The sequence below is a fragment of the Panthera uncia genome, chromosome D1, assembly GCF_023721935.1.
Source record: "Panthera uncia isolate 11264 chromosome D1, Puncia_PCG_1.0, whole genome shotgun sequence".
Lineage (NCBI taxonomy): Eukaryota > Metazoa > Chordata > Mammalia > Carnivora > Felidae > Panthera > Panthera uncia.
The window spans coordinates 58899976-58918358 of NC_064808.1; the positions used below are offsets into that span (position 1 = coordinate 58899976).

Below are 18383 nucleotides of genomic sequence, written 5' to 3' on the forward strand. Positions count from 1 at the left end.
GATAATCTACTTGGCAGCCTCAAGGGAAAAAACAGGCAGAATGAATTTAATGCTTCACCTTCCATGGCTGGACTTCGATATAAGACTACCCAGCTTAAACAAAGCAGTATATTTGTTAAGGCATCTTAAATTAGGGCTCCATACTAAAAAACATCCTTTACAAGTCTCAAACACCCCTTCCTCAGACTATTTATAAGTATCCCATAAAAAGAGTGTTTATTCTTTGGAAAGAGATATAATAGAAGAGGAGAACAGGAAGAGATAATATAAGCACACACACGTGCCAGACATCGTATAGACATTCTATGACAAATCAATAGAGCACTTGTTATGCCCATTTTACAGGCAAGGAAAAGGAAGTTCAACTTCACAGAGATTGAGTGATTTGCTGCTTATGTAAATACTGGAGCTGGAATTCAAATCTACAAACTTCTTACTTCAAAACTCAGTGCTCTTTCCCCTATACCATACAGCCTCAGAAAGAAAGAAAGAAAGAAAGAAAGAAAGAAAGAAAGAAAGGAAGAAAGAAGTGAATTTACCAAAGCTACATTGTTGAAAAGCAAGAACAGAGAGGTACAGCTGTTATCTTCACAAACCCTCCCATATATATTTTTTAAAGAAACAAAATTGTCTTAATAAGTAAGACTCAGACTCTTCTAAAATGACAAAAACAAAGAGCCTTAAGTAGACCTTTCTTTCAAGGGGGAAGGGGGGAATTAAATATCAGAAAGTAAGGGACTTCTCCTCTCACATGAGTCTGTCACAGCTCAAAGGATATTTTAGGGAAAAGATACTTACCTAGTGTGACCACAGAATCTAAGAGAATTTAGAAGGGGTGGTGGAGAAGAGAGAGGGAGAGAAGGGAGACTGACTCATTATTTGTTTTCCAAATATAAAAACTGAAGCAAAACACAGTGAGACTCAGCTATCCAGCTGGGTGCTCTTAAGGATTAACTGGGTGTGTGGCCAGGCACTTAACTTCATATTTCAGATGGACCGCTGTAAAATGGAAGAAGAACTCATAATAAGGTTTCTTGTCAAGAGAGCACCAAGAGAGTTGTATTTATAGCTTCTGAAATACAGACCTAAGCAAATAGCCTGACATGGAGCCCCGGGCCCTAATTCCAATATACCTGCTATAGTTAATGTCATAAGGTTGTGCTTGGGGATATGAATGTCCTGATAATGGCAGCGTCATCCCGTATTTTTATACCCTTCTCACAGGTTATAGCTGGGCTTTTAAAATACAGATTCCAATTCAATATTGAAAACAAAATGCCAGTGTAATAGAGTAGAAAGAATATGGGATTTGGCATTGGGCCATCATGGACTTGAATCTTGGTTGTAAGATTTGAACAAGATACTTAATCTTTCTGAGACTTATTTTCCTCATCATTAAAATGAGGGATAATTACCTTAGAACACTTATTTATTGAGAATTAGAGTTCCTGATACATAAAACACTGTAAAGATAATTTCCATATTAATCCTTACCTCACACCATATACAAAATTTAACTTGAAATGGATCATAGGTCTAAGTGTAAAAGCTAAAACTCACAGCTCCTCGAAGAAAAGAAAAGAGAAAAATCTTTGTAACTTTGAGGCAGAAAAACAAACAAAAAAACATAATCATAAAAGAAAAATAGAATAAGTAGACCACCAAAATTCAAAGCTTTTGCTCCTCAAATGGCACCATTGAAGAAAATGAAAAGGCAAGCCATACTGAAAGAAAATACATGTTTTCACACACCAACAGAAAAATTACAGCTATTTCTACCTTACAAAAAGCTGGTATCCAGACCATTTAAAAAACCTCTTAGAACTTAGTTAACAAGAAGATAAATGAAACCATATAAAAAATGATCAAAAGCCTTAATCAGAGACTACACAAAAGAAGCTATACAAAAAGCCAGTTAGCACATGAAAAGATGTTACCGATTATTAGACATCAGGAAAAAGTAAATTGAAACCACAGTTATACACTATTACCTGTAAACCCATCAGAAAAACTAAAATTAAAAAGACCGACCATACCAAGTGCTGATGAGAATGCAGAGCAACTGAAAATCACATACTGTTGCTGGGAATGTGCAATAGTACAGCCAGTCTGGAAAACAATTTCTTAAAAAGTTTAAGAAACAATTATTCTATGACCCAGCCCATTTGACTCCTGGGTATTTACACAAGAGAAATGAAAACATATATCCGCACAAAGATGTGCAAATAAATGCTCCTATCAGCTTTATTTAAAATAGCCAGAAACTGAAAAAACCCCAATGTCCATCAATAGGTAGTATATCCATACACTGGAATCCTACTCAGTGATAAAAAGGACCTATGCACCAACATGGACACATCTAAAAAACATTATGCTGAAAGAAGTCAAACCAAAAGTGTGTATATTACATAATTCTATTCACATAAAATGCAAACTCATCTGACAACAGATGAATGCTTGCCTGAGGCTGAGGAAAAAGAAAGGGACAGATTGCAAAGGGACAAGAGAAATTTTGGGGGGACTAAGGGAAATGTTCTGTATCTTGACTGTAGTAGTCATTTCATGGGCAGAGCAACTGTCAAACTCACTGAATTTAAACAGATTTATTTTGTGTACGTTATTCCTTAAAGTTGATAAGGAAAAAAAATTAATTCACTTTGCCTCTCCTGCCACTAGAATCAAGTTAAAAAGCTACTACTGCCCACTTCTTGGTCACAGGGGAAACAAAAAGCTGTACATAAAAGGGTGGTATTGCAAAAGCCCTGTAATTTAGTATCAACAAGTGTTTCATTTATTGAATATCAATCAGGTGTTTGGTAACATAAGGCACTTCATATATATTATCTTATTTAATTCTAACAAATTTGACGAGGTAGGCACTATTAGCTGTTTTACAGATGAGGAAACGGTTCAGAAAATTTAAGAAATTCATCAAAAGCCACCCAGATGTAAATGGTAGAGTTAGATTCAAGGATGGATCTGGATTCAAAACAGTAAGCTTGACTTCAAAGACAATGCTATTACTTCCTACAGTGCTTAGGGCATCCTCAGAAAGGCAGAGCCGTGATGGCCCAGAGACAGGAAGTGTTAGTGAAGATTTCCTTTATCAGAACTGGGAAATCCTCTCAAGCAGGGAGTTATAGCAGTCTATTTCAAAGGAGACTGGGAGGATGGGAAATGGGGTGCAGCTCTGCTTGTGAGGCCAAAGACAATCCTGTCTCTCTCGGTTCCAGCATCTGCTGGTATTTTGTTAACTCTTGGCTCCTCCGTATTCACCCACCCACTGGTTTCCCAGGGAAAAAAAGCCAAAATATCTTGGCTGAACAGGCGAATGGGTCACAGATGACAGAGGTAAAAAAAAAAAAGAAAAAAAAAAGACATTCTGTAAATATGCTTCTTTTTAAAAGCAAAAACAAACTGCACACTTCCTTGTTCTGCATTTTCCTTATTCTCTTTGAGTTATCCATTTTCTGAAACATTTTCTTGTCTACATTTTCATTCATCACAGTGGAAAAAGTAAGGCAAATGGATCATGCTGGAAGTTTAAATAAATTTACAGTCTTCCTATTTCAGACCAGCTGTAGCCCATCTCCCCTGAAGCCAGGCCAACAAGAAGGTGCCTTGAGCTGCAGAAAATGGGCTATGGGAAACTAGGACCTGGAGGGGCGGCTCGGCACTGGGACCAACATTGTGGACAGAGCGTAAAGAGACCTGGGTTCTGGGATTAACTTTGTATAATTAAGTTAGAGACTCTGTCACGTCACTTTCCCTCTCAGAGTCTCAGAAGATTGGACTAAACATGTTTTTCAACTTTTAACAAAGGCCCTCCGTTTATAACCAAAAATAATCTTCCCCCTAAACCCTCAGATTCTCATGCACTTCCTCTTTGAGAATTGCTCTGTTGCCTTTTTATTCCCCCACAGCCAAGCTTCACTTTCTGAAATTTATACTATAAAAACAGGCAACTTCAGTGTACTGGTATATTATAATCCCAGACAAAAACTTTCAAACAGTATATACAAACATATACTGAAATTCTGTCATAATCCTTAGTGTGTGGCGTTGAGAACCAGAGATTAGATGCCCTATTGCAAACTGCAGTATTTTTATTTTGGTTGTTCTCCATTTCCTCTCCCGATTTAGTTTGAACTGCAATTTTACTAAAGCTCCTTTGCTCCCTTCTTCACACATGGTAAGAAGTCACAGGGACATGTGCTTTTGTGCTCCTTTAACTAGAGCATCCTCCCCCAAACTACACTCTGCCAAATTGTTTCTGGTAAGCAACTTTGCAAAGTAAAAATTCCCTAGACGATCTGGACAGGGTGTGAAAGAAAGACCCACAACCCAGCAGGGGAACTGAAACATTCTCCCCCAGTGTCCACTTCTGTCCTGGGAGGATGGGGGCAGGGAAGTTGCGGAAGAAGCTTTTAAAGGAAGCAAACTTGCAGGACTTCTGCTGCAAACAATTGTGTACTGTATCCAGCTGTTAAATAAGGCAACAGTCAGCTCAAAACCAGAGGAGAACAAAGGGGTCTGATCCCTTGCTCCTAAAACAGCAAAGTACTATGCTTCTGCTTCACATGTTTACAGCTTAGCACCTGTTTCTAGCTTCCAGGTCTGGAGCTCTAAGAGGTGTAAACCTTTATTTTTACATACAAAATATTGTGCAGAAGCATAACATAAAAAAATAAATTTGAGCTCTGGGGGATAGAGGACCCGGGGTGGGAGAGCTCTGCCAGCTCAGCTGCCATCATCCCTTTCGTCAGGCAACTCTCTGGACTCCTAGGGCCACAAGGAACACTATTAGGTCTATTGATGTGGGTTGATTCATGTGTGATTGGTAGGCTTACTGATTTGTGGAGTTCACAGATAAAAACATAGATGATCATGCCCTTAATTTGATTCAGTAGGCTAGGGTGGTTGTTCTCAGCATTTTTCTTTCCCCTTATGTCTTCTTCAATGATCTCATTAATTCCCAATGCTTTGTTGATCGTTTCTATATGGAAGACTCAAATTATACACTTTAAGACATGATCTCTTTACTTAGCAGAGCATCTGAAACATATGGATGGGAAGAGAAAAGCAGGGATCCAGGCATGCAGACAGTTTGGCAGCAGAATCCAAGTGTTTGTTCCCAAAATTCAGGACCAACACTCTAGCTGTCAGAGGACTAGGGAGAGAAAAAGAATAATGGGAATCCCTAAAGAATCAAAGTGCAAGGGAAGGACTTGGCCAAAAGGAACCAGACAAGAGCTCTTCTTAGAATCGGGGGCCAAAGTCAGAGGGGGGCTAGCTTCCAGGCTGACTTCATGTTAATTCCCAGAGGCCTGGATCAAGTTCTTAAATCCTACCCCACCTCATCCCCATTACAAGCAGAACTGTTTCACAGACCTATCCTAAGGTATGAGAGGAGAGAGCCAAGTAAATCTTCACAGCTGAGCATATCCAGGCCCTACTTGTGTCTAGCAAGTTGAAAGCATATCATGAGCAGAAAAGATGCAGAACAGATGTTCCTAATGTTTTCCAGGTCACTCGCAGAGATAGACACAGATCTCTATCAACTCAATAGCCATTTCTCTCTTTGTACCTTGTTACAGAACTATTTTGTTCAGAGAACTGGTAGAGACTTCATGGTCATGGGAAAGGTAAACCCCCTGCCCCAGCCCCAGGGGTTGAATCTCAACTGGTCTAAAGCAATTATGCAAATCAGTTTCCCTTTGCCAGGATTGGACTAGAGAGGTGGGCATATAACCTAGTTCTGACCAAAAAAACGTAAGTTTTCTAAAGGGGAAAGAAAGTGCCTGTTTTTCTTGGTAACATGCTTGAGTCAATGACAGAACCCTGAAGCTTCCTCCCTCTTACTGGGCTACATGAACATCAATGTCCTTGTAATTTACTCAGATTTTCTGTTAAGTGTGACTAAAAGTTTTCCTGACTGATCTGCTGACCCACCTGAAAGAGTAGGCAGCAAGAGTGGTTGCTTAGCCTTAACTGGCCTTAGCTGGTTGACTGCAACTGTGGTGACTAGAGGTCCCAGTACATCGAAGTCCTGTATATTATGTCCTATAATGGAGGGACCATCACAGCCATGCAGGGGGAGAACTGTGTGGTCATTGCTGCCAACAGGCACTTAGGGATCCAGGCCCAGATGGTGACCACAGACTTCCAGAAGATCTTTCCCTGGAAGGTCGGCTATACATAGGCCTGGCCAGACTCACCACTGAGGTCCAGACTGCTGCCCAGCATCTCAAGTTCCAGCTAAATCTGTATGAGCTGAAGGAAGGCTGGCAGATCAAGCCTTACATCCTCATGAGCACGGTGGACAACCTATCATATGAGAAACGGTTTGGCCCCTTCTACACAGAGCCATCATCTCTGAATTGGACCCAAAGACCTTTAAGCACTTCATTTGTTCTCTAGACCTCACTGGCCCCATGCTGACTGACGGACTTTGTGGTCAGTGGCACCTGCTCTGAACAAACATATGGATGCATGAGTCCCTCTGGGAGCCCACCATGGATCCAGAACACCTGTCTGAAACCATCTCACAAGCCATGATGAATGCTTGGATAGGGATGCAGTGTCAGGAATGGGAGTCACTGTCCACATCATTGAGAAGGACAAAATTACCACCAGGACACTGAAGGCCTACGTGGACTAACCCTCTGTTCTCAGAGTCTACTTTTTTTTTTTTTTTTTTTAAATAAAATAGTTGTAATTTCTTTTGGGACACCTGGGTGGTTTAGTCAGTTAAGCATCTGACTCTTGATTTTGGCTCAGGTCATGATCTTAATTTGTGAGTTCAAGCCCCACATGGGGCTCTGCTGACAGTGTGGAGCCTGCTTGGGATTCTCTCTCTCTCTCCCTCTCTCTGCCCCTCCCCAACTTGTGTGCACTCACTCTCTCTTTCTCTCTCAAAATAAATGAAAAAAAAAAAAAAAAGCTTTTCTTTCAAAAACTATGAGCCAAAAACTATGAGGCTGAAAGTATAGGCCTTATATCCAATAACCTTTTTTTTTAATGTTTACTTATTTATTTTGAGAGAGAGAGAGAAGCAGAGAAAGAGAGAGAAAGAATCCCAAGCATGATCCATGCAGTCAGCACAAAGCCCGATGTGGGGCTCAATCTCACAACCTTGAGATCATGACCTGAGCTGAAATCAAGAGTCAGAAGCTTAACTGATTGAGCCACCCAGACACCCCTCCTGTAACTTTTATCATGTGGATATATGCAATATTTTGTCTTCAACTATAAGAGATTTACAGGTTTCAGGTCAAGAGTCCTTACTCTATACCAGCAGTTCTCAAAGTGTGCTCCCTGGACCAGCAGCATCAGCATGACCTGGAAATTTAGAAAAATCAGAAAAACAATTTCTCTAGCCAAACCCCAGACCTACTGAATCAGAAATCCTTGTAGTGGAGTCTAGCAATTTATGTTTTACTAAGTCTTCCAAGTGATCTGATTCATGCCAAAGTTTGAGGACAACTGCCCTGAGCTCACCATTAATTTCTATGATGACAAAAATGTTTACATCTGCACTATCCAGTATGGTAGACACTAGCCACATATGTCTATTGAGCACTTATAATGTGGCAGTGCAACCAATAGACTAGCTTTATAATTTTACTTTGTTTTAGTTTATTTAAATTTAAACATCCCTGTGGCTAGTGGTTACTGCAGCTCTAGACAACCGTAAAGGATTTTACACTATCAAATGGCTCAATACTAAGTCATAAAATAGGCAGTGGTTCTCAAACTTCAGTATGTATCTCCATCACTAAAGGGGTTATAAAACACCGATTATAGGCTCCACCCCTACAATTTATGGTTCAGTAGGCCTAGCTTGGGGTTTGAGAATTTGCACTTCTTTTTTAATGTTTATTTTTGAGAAAGAGGGAGACAGCATATGCCAAAGCCAGGGAGGGGTAGAGAGAGAGTGAGAGAAAGAATCCCAAGCAGGCTCCATGTCCAGTGCAGAGCCTGATAAGGGGCTCTATCCCAGGACCACAAAATCACAACCCAAGCCAACATCAAGAGTCAAACTCTCAACCAAATGAGTCACCCAGGTGCTCCAAGAATTTGCACTTCTAATAGGCACCTATATGATGCTGATGCTACTGACCCAGGGAACCCACTCTGAGAAGCACTGAAGTAAGCAAAACTTTTTTTTTTTTTTTGCCTTCTTATAACCTACATAAAAACTACTTTTCCACAATTCTTTTTTTTTTTGTTTGTTTTTAAAAGTTTACTCATTGTTGAGAGACAGAAAGACAGAGCACAAGTGGAGGAGGGGCAGAAACAGAGGGAGACACAGAATCCAAAGCAGGCACCAGGCTCTGAGCTGTCAGCACAGAGCCCAACGTGGGCTTGAACTCATGAACCACGAGATCATGACTTGAGCCAAAACTGGATGCTTAACCAACTGAGCCCCCTAGGTGCCCCTACTTTTCTACAATTCTAACCAATGTTTTCCTTTGTGTTAATCAAATTAATATATAAAGGTAAAGTTCCCTGAGAGTAGGAACTGACACCTTCCCATTCTGTATGTCTCATAGTCCATATGAGCTCAGTATCTTGGTTCCAGCAGGTATATGACATCGCTGAGAGTATAATGGGCACACCCCACATCTCCAAACAGGAAGATTTTTGGAAGTGTCTGTCATGTTTCCAAGACCATGATTACTTCCTCATAATCATCAGGTGGCAGGCTATATGTTTCAGAAGAAGTGCACAGAAAGGTTAATTGATCTGCCCAAGGCAATAGGTCTTATTTCTTATTCTTCTGTATTTTAAAGTATTATCTCATAAGTTGTTTACATCTAAGTAGATTTACAGAAGAGTTTGTATATATATGCATATATATTTTACATATATTACATATGCAATATATATGTAACTTATACATAATATTTTATACATATATATACAGAGATACTGAAAACTAAAACATTCAAGAATGAAAAAGACTTCTGACACTATAATGGTATGAAAGGCAACAGGCCTAGAAATCTGGATGGGGGCTATACCTTCTCAAATAACACTGCATACAAAACCATCTATGCCAAAGACCTGGCCCATCCAGCAATGCAGCTTTCAAGCATTAATGGGAAAGGCAAGAATCAAGGACAAACACACAGGGGATTTTTCTGAAGGTCAAAAAAGCAACAATAAATACCGTGCCCAGAAAAGCTTTTAAATCTGACCTTTTCTTCTGCTGAAGCCATTCGCCTTCCAGCATCTTCAATCTAATAGACTGAAGTAGGCTGAAATGGCTCTTAGGAGAGAACGGGGCTAGTCTTTTCCTTAATGCTGCCTCTCCACCACTACTCTAGCAGCATTACTGGTAATTACATCATTATACCATAATGGAACACATGCGGTGCAAGTGAAACATCCCAGCAGCTCCCCAGTCAGGGAGAGGGGAAAGAAGCTCCCTTCATTGTTCAATTTCTATTAACCCTTCAGGTTCTGGCTTATTCTCAAAGTCAAACCACCCCTAGGACATTTCACAATCTTAAAACACAGATCGTGAAAGCAGAGCATCGCTGAAGATCAGGAATAAAGTTAAATTCATTAGTGTGATGGAAATCCTCTGCTAGAATAGGAATTAGGACACCTGGGTATAGGTCTTGCTTTGCTATGAACACCTTATGTGACCTTGGGGAAATCATTTGCATCTTTTAGGTTTCAGTTTCTCATCTATAAAGAATAGCAAAGCTCCCAGGCAGAAGATCCCAAAAGGTCCTTGTAGGCAATCTGGGACTGGACCAAGAGATCACAAGGGTTCCTTCAGCTCTAACATTCTATTATCTAAAAAGACTCTATGAATAGGGGAGACAGGAGTGGAGTAAAATTCGAAAGGTCAACTCTGGTCTTCAAGCAGTTAATCTGATGAGGATTTTTGCCTCTACTCTGACCCATATATCAGTGTCAGATCATCTTCATCAAAATCCATAGCAACTTCTCATAAGACCAAACTCTGAACTCATTAACAGATCACAGAGAGTCTCCCCAAATAGAGAAAGGACATAGCAGTACACGCTATACTTGGACAGAACCAAAGTTCTAACTGTCACAGACTCCTTCTATGAACCCGAGTCAGTCACCCAACCTTGGCCAACTCATCTTCAAGACACAGTGGCAGAGGAGAGAGGGTAGAATGAAAGCTTTTCGCTCAGTCTGTGATTTTGATATCTTTGTAAAAGTTTCAAATGCCACCACTGGATATTGGGGCATGCAGGGGTGGGTGGAGTTTGGCACAAAAAGCACACTAAGAATGCCAAATCCTACAAGCAAGAGATGAGTTTTCTTATGATATTCTAAAGGTTTTCTCATAGATAAGGAAAAAATTACCTACCAGACTTCCAGGGAAGAACTAAAACATATAAAACTATATATTAATTTGCCACATATCTCAGAATTTTCTTTATATAGTGGCCTAAAAGAAAGAATGTAAAAAATGTGTTCTCTGCAGTTGTCTTCTGGTCTTCATATAGAAGGTATAAGACTTTGGTTTCCAGGAGTAAGGTGGTTAGATCCTCTTAATTAACCCTCCCAAAGAAAACAATTTAAAAAGCTACATAAGGGTGCCTGGGTGGCTCAGTCAGTTGAGCGTCTGATTCTCATGATCCCAGAGTTGTGGGATCAAGCCCCATGTCGGGCTCCACATTGAACGTGGAGCCTGCTTAAGATTCTTTTTTGCTCGCTCTCTCTCTCTCTCTCCCTCCCCAACTCTTTCCCCTGTTTGCATGCTCTCTCTCTAAAATAAATAAAAATGAAAAATAAAAAGCTAAATAAAATATTCCTAAAAAATAATTTTTAAAATGCATCATGCTGAACTGTGAAGGAATGTACACAGAACAAAAATCAAATGAAATGAAAGCAGACAGAAACAACCCAAATGTCCATCAGCAATGAAAGGACAAAGAAAATATGGTTTATTCATATATTGGATTATTCAGCCACATTAAAAAGGAAGTTCTGGTACACACTACAACATGGATGAACTTGGAAAACATTATACTAAGTGACACAAGCCAGACACTAAAGGGCAAATTCCCTATGATTCCACTTACATGGAGTACCTTGAGTAGTCAAAATCATACAGACCAAAAGCAGAATAGGGTTTTCCAGTGGTTGGGATAGGGGTGTGCAATGATTGCTTGGGTGTGGGTAATAGAAGGTAAAGCTCAGGGCTCACAATCATATATGAAGCCCCTTATACACCTGGGATACCAAGGGACTATACCTTTGGTGCATAGATGAATCACAAATAAACCTGTGGCACTGAAAGAGACCATAAAGAAACTGTCTTCTTTTAACCAGTAGAGAAAGAAAAATGTCTCTTAGAATCTCTAACTAAAAGCTGGCTCTAGTGAAGGTTCGTGACCAAATCCATGCAATCTTTTTTTTTTTTTTAATGTTTATTTATTTTTGAGAGAGACAGAGAGAGAGTGTGAGTGAGGGAGGGGCAAAGAGGGAGGGAGACAGAGAATCCCAAGCAGCCTCCACACCATCAGCGCAGAGCCTGATGTGGGGCTTGAACTCATGAATCCAATCATGAGATCATGACCTGGGCAGAAACCAAGAGTCAGACGCTTAACCGATGTGCCCCCAAATCCATGCAATCTTAAGTGAAGATCTAAAAGCAGTCCAGTTAGTTATGTCTTCAGACTATTGGTAGAAGCAACTCCTCATCCTTTCTGGTGGAATAAAAGCTTAACTCAGGTCTCACATACTTTCTACAGGTAAAGTCTTAAGAAAAATTAGACCTTAAAAACAAAACACAAAACACACACCCAGAAATAAGCCACATGAATGAGAATCAGGAAAAACAGACAGTAAAATCAGATCCTCAAAGACTTCAGATATTGGAATTAGATACACAATATAACAGGTTTATGAATATTATATTCTAATATTTAAAAGAGAGGCTTGCCAAAAATTAGCAAGGAACAAGAGAGTATAAAAAACAAAAACAAAACACAAGTGCATTTGAAAACAAACCAAACAGAACTTCCTGAAATGAAATTATAATTAAAATGAAAAAGTCAATGGCCAGGTTAAACAGCAGATTAGACACAGCTAAAACAAAACAAAACAAAACAAAACAAAACAAAACAAAACAAAACAATGAACTGGAAGAGTGATCCAAAAAAATTCCATAGAATGTGACTAAGAAATAAAGACATGAAAAATATGAGAGTTTGAGAGACATGGATGATATAGTAAAAGGGTCTAATCTTTTAACTGAAGTTCAAGAATGAGTTAAAGAGGATGGAGGAAGGCATTATTCAAATAGCTAACAGCTGAGAATTTTCCCAGAATCACTGATAGAACACCAGTCTTCATATCCAGGAAGTTGAACAAATGTCAAGCAAGATAAATAGAAATAAGCAACATATTGTAATGAAACTTAAGAACACCAAAGACAAAAATTAAGATATTAAAAGAGAAGCACAGATCAACTACAAAAGAACAGCATTAGACTATCAGCTGACTTTTCAACAGCAAGATCCAGAAGACCACAGAATAATATTTTCAATGTGTGAAAAAAAAAAGAAATGTCAAGAGAATGAAAAGACAAACCACAGACAGGGAGAAAATATTTTTAACACATGCATCTGATAAATACACAAAGGAACTCTTAAAACTCAACAATAACCCACAATCATATTGTCAGTTAATCTTTTAACTAAGGAGGAAAGAATATGCAATGGGAAAAACACAGTCTCTTCAACAAATGTTGTTGGGAAAACTGGACAGCTACATGCAAAAGAATGAAACTGGACCACTTTATTATACCATACACATAAATAAACTCAAAATGGATTAAGGACCTAAATATGAGACCTGAAAGCATAAAAATCCTAGAAGAGAGCACAGACATAATTTCTCTGACAGTGGTCGTAGCAATATCTTTCTAGATATTTCTCCTGAAGGCAAGGGAAATAAAAACAAAAGTAAACTATTGGGACTACATCCAAATAAAAGGTTTCTGCACCAAAAAGGGGGAAAAAAGATCCACACTGAGACACGTTGAAATCAAAGTGTCAAAAGACAAAGTAAGAGAGACTCATTGTATACAAAGGATCCTCAAAATGATTAATAGCTGATTTCTCATCAGAAATCATGGAGGCCAGAAGGCAGTGAAATGATATATTTAAAGCACTGAAAGAAAAAAAAATGTCATACAAGAATTCAATATCTGGCAATAACTAACAAAACTAAAAGATAAACTGCTGAATGGGAGAAGACATTTACAAATGACATATCCAAAAAAGGGTTAGTATCCAAAATATATAAAGAACTCATACAACTCAACACCCAAAACCAAACAGTCCAATTAAAAAATGGGCAGAAGACATGAACAGACATTTCTCTAAAGAAGAGAGATAGATGGCCAACAGACACAGGAAAAGATGCTCAACATCACTCATCTTTAGGGAAATACAAATCAAAACTACGAGATATCACTGCACACCTGTCAGATGGCTAAAATCAAAAACATGACAAACAAGTGTTAGTGAAGATGTGGAGAAAAAGGAACCCTCTTGCACTACTGGTGGAAATAAAAACTGGTGCAGCCACTGTGGAAAACAGTATGGAGGTTCTTTAAGAAATAAAAATAGAACTACCCTATGATCCAGTAATCTCACTACTGGCTATTTACTCAAAGAGTACAAAGGTACTGATTCAAAAGGATACATGCACCCTTATATGTATTGCAGCTTTATTTACAAGAGCCAAATTATGGAAACAGCCAAGGGTCCATTGATAAATGAATGGATAAAAGAGATGTGATATATATTTCTCACATATAATTACATATATATATATATCATAAAAAATTATATATATATATATATATATATATATATATATATATATATAAAATAAAAAGAATGAAATCTTGCCACTTGCACCAACATGGATGGAGCTAGAGAGTATAATGCTAACACAAGTAAGTCCGTCAGAGAAAAGACAAATACCATGTGATTTCACTTATATGTAGAATTTAAGAAACAAAACAAACAAGCAAAGAGGGGGGAAAAAAGAGACAGAGAGAGGTGAACCAAGAAGCACACACTTAACTATAGAGAACTGATGGTTACCAGAAAGGTGGCAGGTGGGGAATGGGGTGAAATAGGTGATGGGGATTAAAGAGTACATTTATCATGATGAGCATTGAATAATGTACAGAATTGTTGAATCACTGTATTGTACACCTGAAACTAATACAGCACTGTATGTTAACTAAACTGAAATTAAAATAAAAAACTTAAAAAAATAAAAATAAAATCAGAAACCCCCTCAACAATAAGGAAATAAATACCCTGATTTAAAAAATGGGCCAAAGACCTTAACACATACCTCACTAAAGAAGATAAACAAATGGCACATAAGCATATGAAAAGATGCTGCATGTTATATGCCATCAGGGAAATGCAAATTAAAACAATAAGATACCATTACACACCTACTATAATAGCCAAAATCCAGAACACTGACAACACCAAATGCTGGTGGGGTGGTGCCAACAGGACTTCTCATTCACTGATGATGGGGAATGCAAAATGGTACAGCTGTTTTGGAAAACAATTTGGTGGTTTCTTATGAAATAAACATACTCTTAGTATATGATCCAGTTATCATGCTCCTTGGAACTTACCCAAAGGAGATGAAAACTTATGTCTATATAAAAACTTTCACACTCATATTCATAGCAGCTTTATTCATGACTGTCCAAACCTGGAAGCAACCACAATGTCAAAAGGTGGATGGATAAACTATGGTACATTCAGACAGCGAAATATTATTCAGCACTAAAAAGACACAAACTATTCCAAACACAGGAGAAATGATAATTATGTGACAAGATAGAGGTGTTAGCCATTGCTATGGCAATTATATGTACATTTACTGCAAATAAATGTATCAAATCACTATGTTGAACACCTTCAACTTATAAAATGTTATGTCAAATATAACTCAATAAAAAAAAAAAACTATCAAAAGCCATGAAAAGACATAGAGGGATCTTAAATGGATATTACAAAGTGAAAGAAGCCAATCTGAAAAGGCTACAAACTATATGATTTCAACAAATGACATTCTGGAGAAAACAAAACTATGGAGATAGTAAAGAGATCAATGGTTGCCAGAGGTTAGGGGACAGGGGAAGAGATGAATAGGAGAAGCACAGAGAATTCTCAGGGTAGTGAAAATATTCTGTAGGATATCATAATGATGGATGCATGTCATGATGCATCTGTTCAAACCCACAGAATGTACAACACCAAGAGTGTGTGCATAATATATACTATGTAATTTTGTGTGATTATATTAATGCAGGTGCAGCAATTTTAACAAATGCACCATTCTGATGGGGGATGATGATAACAGGGGAGTGTATGCATGTGTAAGGGTAGGCGTTATATGGGAGATTTCTGTACCTTCTCTTCAATTTTGCTCTGTACCCAAAACTGTTCTAAGAATAAAATCTTAAAAATATTAACTGTCAGTGCAGAAGTCTACAGCTAATAATGTTCTTTCAACAACGAGAGAAAGATAAAACCATCATTCAGAGAAAACAGAGAGACTGCCACATATAGACCATCACTACAGGCAATTCTAAAGGATGTACTTGAGGAAGAAGGAAAATGATCCCATGTGGAATATCTAAACTAAAAGGAAACACACAAGAGCAAAGATATTGATAAATATGTGGGAAATGTGCACACTGCCAGTGTGAAACAAGAATACTACTTAACTGGTGTGGTTATAAATAAGCAAGATAGAATTAAAATACTAGAGAACAAGAACACAAGAGAAGTGGTAGGAGTTTAACTATTCTATGATTCTTATGTAATTCAGAAAGATAGTGTAGTGTATTGAATCGTGGTTCCTCCAAAACCTACATCTGCACTCTAATCCCTGGAACCTGTGACTATTATCTTCTATGGCAAAATATGTGACTAAGTGAAAGATTTTGAGAGGAGGCACTTTCCCTGGATAATCCAGGTGGGCTCTAAATGCAATCACATGTACTCTTCTGAAGGAGAGGTAGAGTTAGAACAGACACACAAGGAGAAGACACAGAAAAGGAGGAGACAATGTGACTATGGAGAGAGAGAACAGAATGACAGAGCCACCATCATCTGGAGCCACTAGAAACTGGGAGAGGCACAGAAAAGATTCTCTCTAGAGTCTTCAGAGGGAGCACAGCCCTTTGACACCTTGTTTTGGACTTCTGGCCTCTAGAACTGTGAGAGATTAAATTTCTATTGTCTTAAGCCAACAGATTTGTAGTAATTTTATATAGTAACTGCAAGAAACTAATACAGAAAGAATATTACTTTAGGCCAAATTAGAATGTATGAGCTAATAACAGCTCAATTCTCCCTAAGTGGATTTATAAATTTAACATGAACTCAGTAAAAATACCAACTTTTTTTTTTTTTAATACAAAAGGTAGTTATTAAGGTTCATACAGAAAAATAAACAAGAATATCAGTAACGGGAAACTTAGGCAACTAAATGATAAAACCATACTATAAAACCTCATTAGTTAAAACAAAGTGTGTTGCCATATATACAGACAGACCAACCATTGTAATTTAATATATTGCAAATCCACAAATGGGTACTAATGCATAAAATATTTAGGTTGTGATAGATGTGGCATTTCAAATTGTGGGAAAAAGATTTAAGATGGCATTTGAGATTTATTTTTTCTTTCAATATATGAAATTTATTGTCAAATTGGTTTCCATACAACACCCAGTGCTCATCCTAAAAGGTGCCCTCCTCAATACCCATCACCCACCCTCCCCGCCCTCCCACCCCCCATCAACCCTCAGTTTGTTCTCAGTTTTTAAGTCTCTTGGCATTTGAGATTTAAATGACAAAGGTGAATCTGTCCCTCTAAGCACAGATCAGTATATATTTCAAACAAAGCAGAGATTTAAACATAATATAAAATGCAACTATAAAAGTAATAAAATAAAGCACAGTACAATTTCTTTTATAACTTCCGAGTGGGAAACTCATTCTATTACATGCTGTCTAGGAGCCATAAAAAAGAAAAATCATTAGAGTGACTACACAAAAATCTACAAATCCTGCATGGCAACATAAACAAACAAGCACACAAGTGTGTACACACATGTGCGCGCGCACACACACACACACACACACACCCTATAGGCAAAGCAAGAAAACAAATGATAAACTGGGTTAGAATCATAAATACTGTTCTAAAAATTGCAATTTCTATTATAAAAGGCTGATCTCTTAAAGAGGTCCTATAAATTAGTAAGACTAACAGCTCTGTGGAAAAATAAGCAAAGCATATGAACAAATTATTTACAGAAAAAGAAATATGAATTAAAACTACACTGAAATACTATTTCATTGGACTGGCAAAAATCCAGAAGTTCAGTAACTATGTGGACAAAACTGTGGGAAAACAGACACTTTCATACACTTTTGGTGGGAGTAGAAATAACTACACACCCTCTGGAGGGTACTGTGGCAAAGTTACATATAGTATATTAAAATTCTAATACCATTTATCCTTTAACCAAGAAATTCCTTTCTAAAAATTTACTGTGAGACAAACTAATACATGTGCACGATGACATACGTACATTTTGCAGATCTGTTTAAAGGAATAAGCTGAAAAACAATGTAAATGTCCATCAAGGACATTTTGTTATGGTTCCATTAATTAATGAAATACCAGTTGACTGTTAAAAAAAAAAAAAAACAAAAGAAAGGACTAGAGAAGGAAACTCCTTATGTACTAACATGGAAAAGGGTATCAAGATGAACTATTAAGCAAAAAAGGCTAAACATAAAATTGTGCCTTATGCTGCCATTTGTATGAAATAGTTAAAGAGAGTATCTACATATTTGTATTTATATTTATAATCTATGTTGAATATATAGGGCAACATACACACATACATATATATACATATATATATATTTTATAAACACACACACGGATTGGAATTAAGCAGATGGGGAGAGAAAGAAGTTATACTCTTCACAGTATACCTTTCAAAATATTTGACATTAAAACCATGTTAAAGTATTATCTATTACACATTTAAAAATCTTTGTAAGTTTGCATAATAGAATATGTTAACAAAGCAAACAGAGTATAATTTCCAAATTAGTAGAGGAGTAAAAATAAAATTAGAAAAAGTAAAATACTTAATCCAAAAGGCAAGAACACACAGAAGGCAAAACAATATGAGAAATAAAACTAAATATTTCCTTAATTACAATAAATGTTAATCAATTAAATTCAATTAAAAGACAAAGACTGTCTCACTGTTGTATTAACCATAACAAACATCAATTACCTAAACTTC

General features: G+C 37.6%; 1 protein-coding gene and 1 pseudogene across 1 annotated transcript in view; one reads left to right on the forward strand and one right to left on the reverse strand.

The window, feature by feature from the left end:
* GAB2 (GRB2 associated binding protein 2) overlaps positions 1-18383 on the reverse strand; it is a 186953-nt gene that overhangs the window by 121856 nt on the left and 46714 nt on the right. The window lies entirely within an intron of this gene.
* LOC125910998 (proteasome subunit beta type-3-like) lies at positions 4398-7120 on the forward strand (annotated as a pseudogene).